We start from the raw sequence: 6,151 nt of genomic DNA on the forward strand, positions 1-6,151 counted from the left end.
AGATTTCTTCTTGTATGCTGCAATTATCTGTTTGACTTTGTTTCTTTCTTCAACATAACTTTCTCTGTCTACCTGAGTTCTAGTATGTAGCCATTTTTGATACTCCTTCTTTTTCCTTTTACAAGCTGCCTTGACTGTATCATTCCACCAAGCTGTTTGCTTCTTCCTGCTTTTACACACTACTGTTCCAAGACATTCTTTAGCCACTTCTAGTACTGTGTCGCTGTACCTTGTCCATTCCTTTTCCAATGACTGTAATTGACTACATTCAACAAACTGGTACCTTTCTGAGATCGCTGTTATGTACTTGTGCCTGATTTCCTTATCCTGAAGTTTCTTCACTCTTATCCTCCTATATATGGATCTGACCACCTTCACTTTCTGCCTCACAATCCCAATTTCACTGCAGATTAAATAATGATCAGTGTCATCAAAGAATCCCCTGAATGCACGTGTGTCCCTCACAGCCTTCCTGAATTCCTGATCTGTTATTATATAGTCAATGACAGACCTGGTTCCCCTACCTTCCCAAGTACACCGGTGAATGTTCTTATGTTTAAAAAAGGAGTTTGTGATTACTAAGCCCATACTGGCACAGAAATCCAAGAGTTGTTTCCCGTTCCTGTTGGCCTCCATATCCTCTCCAAATTTACCCATAACCTTTTCATACCCTTCTGTTCGATTTCCAATCGTGGCGTTAAAATCACCCATGAGCAGAACACTGTCCTTGTCCTTTACTCTAACAACTACATCACTGAGTGCCTCATAAAAACTATCCATGTTATTTGATCTGTCCCTTCACAATGCGAATATACTGACACAATCCTAATTTTTTGCTAGACACTGTCACACTTGCTAGACACTTGCCAGACATATGTCACACGCATTAAAATTTCTAATGGGGAAATTACAAAACACTTATAAACCTCCAGCCCAAGCTTGGAATGACAACACAATCTGAGATATCTAACACCCTGCACTCATCATGGCAGACTTCAACTGTCACAGCACTCAATGGGGATACAACAACACCAACCAAGACAGCGGAGAAGTATCCAAATGAGCAGAGATACAGAATATTTTCTAATGTATGGCCCCAAAGACATGGGCACATTCCATTCTGCTAGCTGGGGTAGAGACTACTGTCCAGGTTTGTGCTTCATCACAAAAGATGTACAAAATGCACCTTTACTTTGAAACAAGAAAGTCCTCTCAGATTTCCCTCGCAGCCAACATAGGCCTTTTCTGCTCAATGCGGGGACACAAATTCCTGTCATCAGATCGATTCCTAAACCCCGATGGAATTTTGGTAAATGTAACTGGGAGAATCGAGCTAGAGTTTAACATTCAATGGATTCCTCCAAAATCAGAAAATTAAGGGCGATTTTTGGGCCTGCTATTATCCATCGCCAGAAAGCATGTCCTCAGGGGCTATCGAAATACATACATTCCTGGAAGGAGCCAGGAATGCACTGACCTCTACAACGAATACATGGAGAATGCCGACCCTGACGTCGCTGACGGGCTTTTGCTATGTTTGGACTCAGATCGCCGAGAAAAATGGCACACATTAATGAATGAAATGAGTTTCGAACATTCCAGTAGAAAGGCACGGCACTTACTGTCAAGTCTGGGTGCGACTTAAAACAAAACAGTACATAATAGTGATGACATAAGTCCCGATGATGTTGCCAACAGGATTTTGAAACTTACACGCAGAACGACAGAGATAGACAAAAAGTAAAGCAGAGGAATCAGAGTAGAACTGAACAGTGTCAAATGAAGAAGACGTGAAACTGACGTCTCAAAGAATTTTGAGAGATACGAGATCTCCAAGGCCATTATAGACACAAAAGCAGGGAAAGCCACAAACATCAACGGCGTATATCCAGAATTTTTGAAGCATTGTGGCCCCAATGTTGTAAGATGTATGACAGAATTCTTAAGGGATATATAATAGACTGGAAGGCTTCCAGCCCTTTCTAAGAGAACCAAAATCATAGTAATACTAAAAATGGGAAAGACAGGAAAGCACCCTGAAGACTACAGACCCATAGCTCTCCTGAGCATCTGATATAAATTGCTCGAGAGACTCATTCTTTACAGAATCAAACCCGCTGTTGAGATGATACCAGTTGAACAGGCTGGCTTTAGACCTAAACGAAGCTGTACCGAACAGGTGCTAGCAGTAACCACACATATCGAAACTGTCTTTGAAGAAAAGAAAAAAAAACCACAGCTGTATTTATTGATTTATCATCTGCGTATAAGACAGTATGGAAACAAGGAGTACTGATAAAGTTTCTACGCATCATACCTTGTCAAAAAACTGACCACACTACTTAACAACATGCTGGCAAATAGACGCATTGATGTACACCTTATTGGCAAAAAAAACCGCAACTACTAACTCAGTGACGGCCTTCCCCATGGGTCAGTTCTTCTGCCTATGCTTTTCAGTATATACATATCTGACCTACCAAAACACCCACTCTAAAAAGTTCATTTACGACGGTGACATGTTTAATCAGCTAATCTGCCGACTTTGATACATCAGAAATTGCTCTTGGAAACGATCTGAAAAAGATGAATGAATACTTTCAAGTATGGCGACTTAATCCCAACGCCAAGAAGACAGAGACAGCCTGCTTTCACCTAAATAATAGACACACTATGCACGCAGAATCGTTCTCAGAAACCAAATGGGAGTAACGCTTGACCACACTCTCACCTTCAGAGCCCACCTGGAGAAGACAGCCTGCAAAATAAAAACTAGAAATAACATAATCCCAAAACTGACAGGAAATGGCAGGGGAACGAATGAGATAACCTTCAAGACATCGGCACTTGCTCTTGTCTATTCAGCAGGAGAATACTGCAGCTCTACATTGATAAAGAGCGCCCATACAAGAGCAGTGGATAACTCGATAATACATTGAGCCTGATATTGGGAACCATCAAGTCATCACCAACCCAGTGGTTCCCTGTTCTGTCCACCATCCTCCACACTTACGAAGACAGCTAGCACTGGAAAAGAGTGCCAGATAAAAACAGTAATAGTTTCCTATATTTCAATGAGAAATTTCGGAATAGTGATGATAATGCTACAGGTGGATAGAATGTTACATGTGATGTTTTAATATTTATGTTTCAAGAAATAAGATATGAAAAGAACATGGTCAAGATAGGCCACACACGTAATGTGAGTGTAACATCAACTCTTAAGCATTAACTCGTAAAACCTGAGTTGTGAATGGTTTAGAATACGATGGATGTTTTGAAGGTGAACTGATGGGGATAGCAGCAACATAGTCAGTTAATTGCATGTATACCTTGCAAGATGTTGATGGGATACTTCAAGGACATGAAGCATATAATTATGAGTTTGAATCAGGAATTTGTTAAGTAAGAAATGCAACGAATTGTAGCTCATACAGTCATTGAGGGTGTGGTGATGTGAATGAGATTATCGTTGATAAAAATAAGATGGAAGATGCCCCATATCAATGTAACAGATGAGGAACATTTGATTTTTTAAAAGTTTTGAATGCTGGTATGCATCTGCCATTAACTTTCTGTTGATGGGAGCACTTTCACTATCCTGTTTTACCGACAGCATCCGAGCACGCATAGGCTATTAAAACGTCCATTCGAGTAGGAGCACCAGGATTCATTGTATCAGCATTTCAAACCAAGAGGAATTGCAACATGGGAAACGATTCGAGGATGCTGTAATTTAACTAACGCCAAAGTCAACCTGAATTCGGTTTATTATCCATATCACACTTAATGAGTGGAGTTGAATCTTTTTATCTCGAATCTAACATTTGATATGTATGTAAGTTTTCGCCTTTCCTACCATGAGAACGTAAAAGGAGAAGAATGTTTGTTCACCCTTTGGACAGTTAAGGAGCTGGCATCACTTATCGTCATACATTGTTCAAAACAGAACAGCACAGTTTGATTTGTACCCCAGTAGGCACTTCTGCATGACTGGGTGACTAACTACTCGCCACTCACAGAAATTGTGCAAAGAGCATTATAGATAAACAGGTGTTGTGTCACATTCAAAGCACTTCTCGATGGCACATTATTGCATATGCTCAAGTCTTTTTCAATGAATGCACACAGTATGTAGTTAAGGATATTACTTTCACTGCTTTTACAGAAATTGTGGATGTGTAATAATGACGTTCTCTGCAAATATAGCATCACTGAAATCTCTTAGGGATTTGACGTGTGAAGTATACCAAAACACATGTGTTAACATACTTTTTTCATGGAATTCACTGTAATGATCCTGACATATCTTATGAGTATGTGGTGACATCATATCAAACCTTCCATCTCACAAACGCATCTATGCAATATGGTCCAAGTAGACTACATGGATGCATGATACTGCCCAGCCAGTGTGGAAATGGACAAAGTAGTGTTACGTTTGCTTCAGTAAATCTGGAAATTCCTTTAAGTTGGGTGACAAATAAATGAATTTAAAATAAATTCACCGTGTTGTTAATGAGTTCGTCCTAATTTTACTTTGTTTCAGCTACCATCGGCTGATACAGTTAATGTTTTGAGGATATATTTTTATTCAGCACACAACTACTTCCAGAACCGGATTTTCTAAGCACCACTCGCATTTTTATAAAAATGAAAGTGTCACACACCCTTTATATATTACAACCAATTGACTAAATTGTGATTTAGGTTTTTGTAAGTAATAAGAATAATTTAGGGCAACAAATTTCTTCATCATCTATTCAGTTCATTTTATGCAGTATTTTCTTTGGTAGTTCAATAAACAACAAAACAGAGATACATATATTTCATTAATATGTTTCAGTAATAATAATGAATTCTTTTAAAAGATTATATTTTTTATGTAGAAAGATACTCTTCTTACAGTATATTTTCGATGAAAGCACACAGAATAATTACAATTCAGTTACTGGAATGTCATTTGAACCAGAGTGGAAAAATTTTACCGTCCCAGTGTGATTTGATGTAATGGAGAAATTTGCAATATAGTTTGATATACTTCTTCAAGATAGACTGAATTAACGTGACAGTTACACTAAAAACTAGAGATTCTAGCAGCAATCAGCAGGTGACAGACTAATGTGGAAATGTATAAATGCATTCATAGCACACACATGGTGTGCAATAAATTCAGACACATTAGTGTAGACAGCATACATATCAACATGTCCCAGTTTCCTTGGAGGGCAGCATATGGTGTAATGTTGATTTCTCCCTCTGGGAGTAAAAGCAAATCTATATCCATCTCATGGAAGCTCCCAAAATTGGATGAATGACGGTCATAAACATGAACCATTACACTGGTATTCTGCTTCTCAACTTTCGGTATATCCTGACGCCTAGTGAGAAAATCAGTACCATCAAAGTTACAAATTTATAGCAGAATTTAAAAACAGAAGTAGCTGCGTTAAACTCTCTTTGATTTTCCTGACGCGATACTTTGCTGTGGGCGTTATTCTGATGAGAGATTACATTTCCGTAGATTTAATTAAAACCTTTTCAGGGCTATTAACTATTACCGGCATTATCGATCACCTCTCCCATATATGAGAATAAGCTTAATAATGTGGTTCTTAATTAAAAGAGCGGTTATAAAAGTCACGCATGTGGGGAAAATCAGTCTCCGCCGCCACAAAAGTTCTCTGCTTGGCCTACGTCGCAATCACTGTGGCATCGTGTGCAAACAGACATTGAGAGACCTTCTTGGAACACTCTTTGGTTGATCGTGGTTGACTCTTATAGCAAATTTTCTTTTGCTGTGCCAATGAACTCGACAACGTCGCGTAACACATTTCAGGCGTTGTCCTCTATTTTTTGCCTCGATGGTTTGCCTGAAGTCATAATGTCAGACAACGGCCCTCGGTTCACATCTAATGAATTTGAATCATTCTGTGAACGCAATGGCACAGCATCTAACTAGTGCACCGTTCCATCCACAGTCAAATGGCGAAGCGGAACGTTTTGTCACAACCTTCAAGCAGCAGAAGGCCAAACTTCGCACCGCACACACCCTGGATCAAGCATTGCAACTGTTTCTCGACTAATATCTTTCGCGTCCCCGAGATGGCCCATCGCCGGCGGAACTGCTCCACGGCCGCCGCCATCGGGC

Source organism: Schistocerca gregaria, chromosome 9 (genome assembly GCF_023897955.1).
Source record: "Schistocerca gregaria isolate iqSchGreg1 chromosome 9, iqSchGreg1.2, whole genome shotgun sequence".
Classification (NCBI taxonomy): domain Eukaryota; kingdom Metazoa; phylum Arthropoda; class Insecta; order Orthoptera; family Acrididae; genus Schistocerca; species Schistocerca gregaria.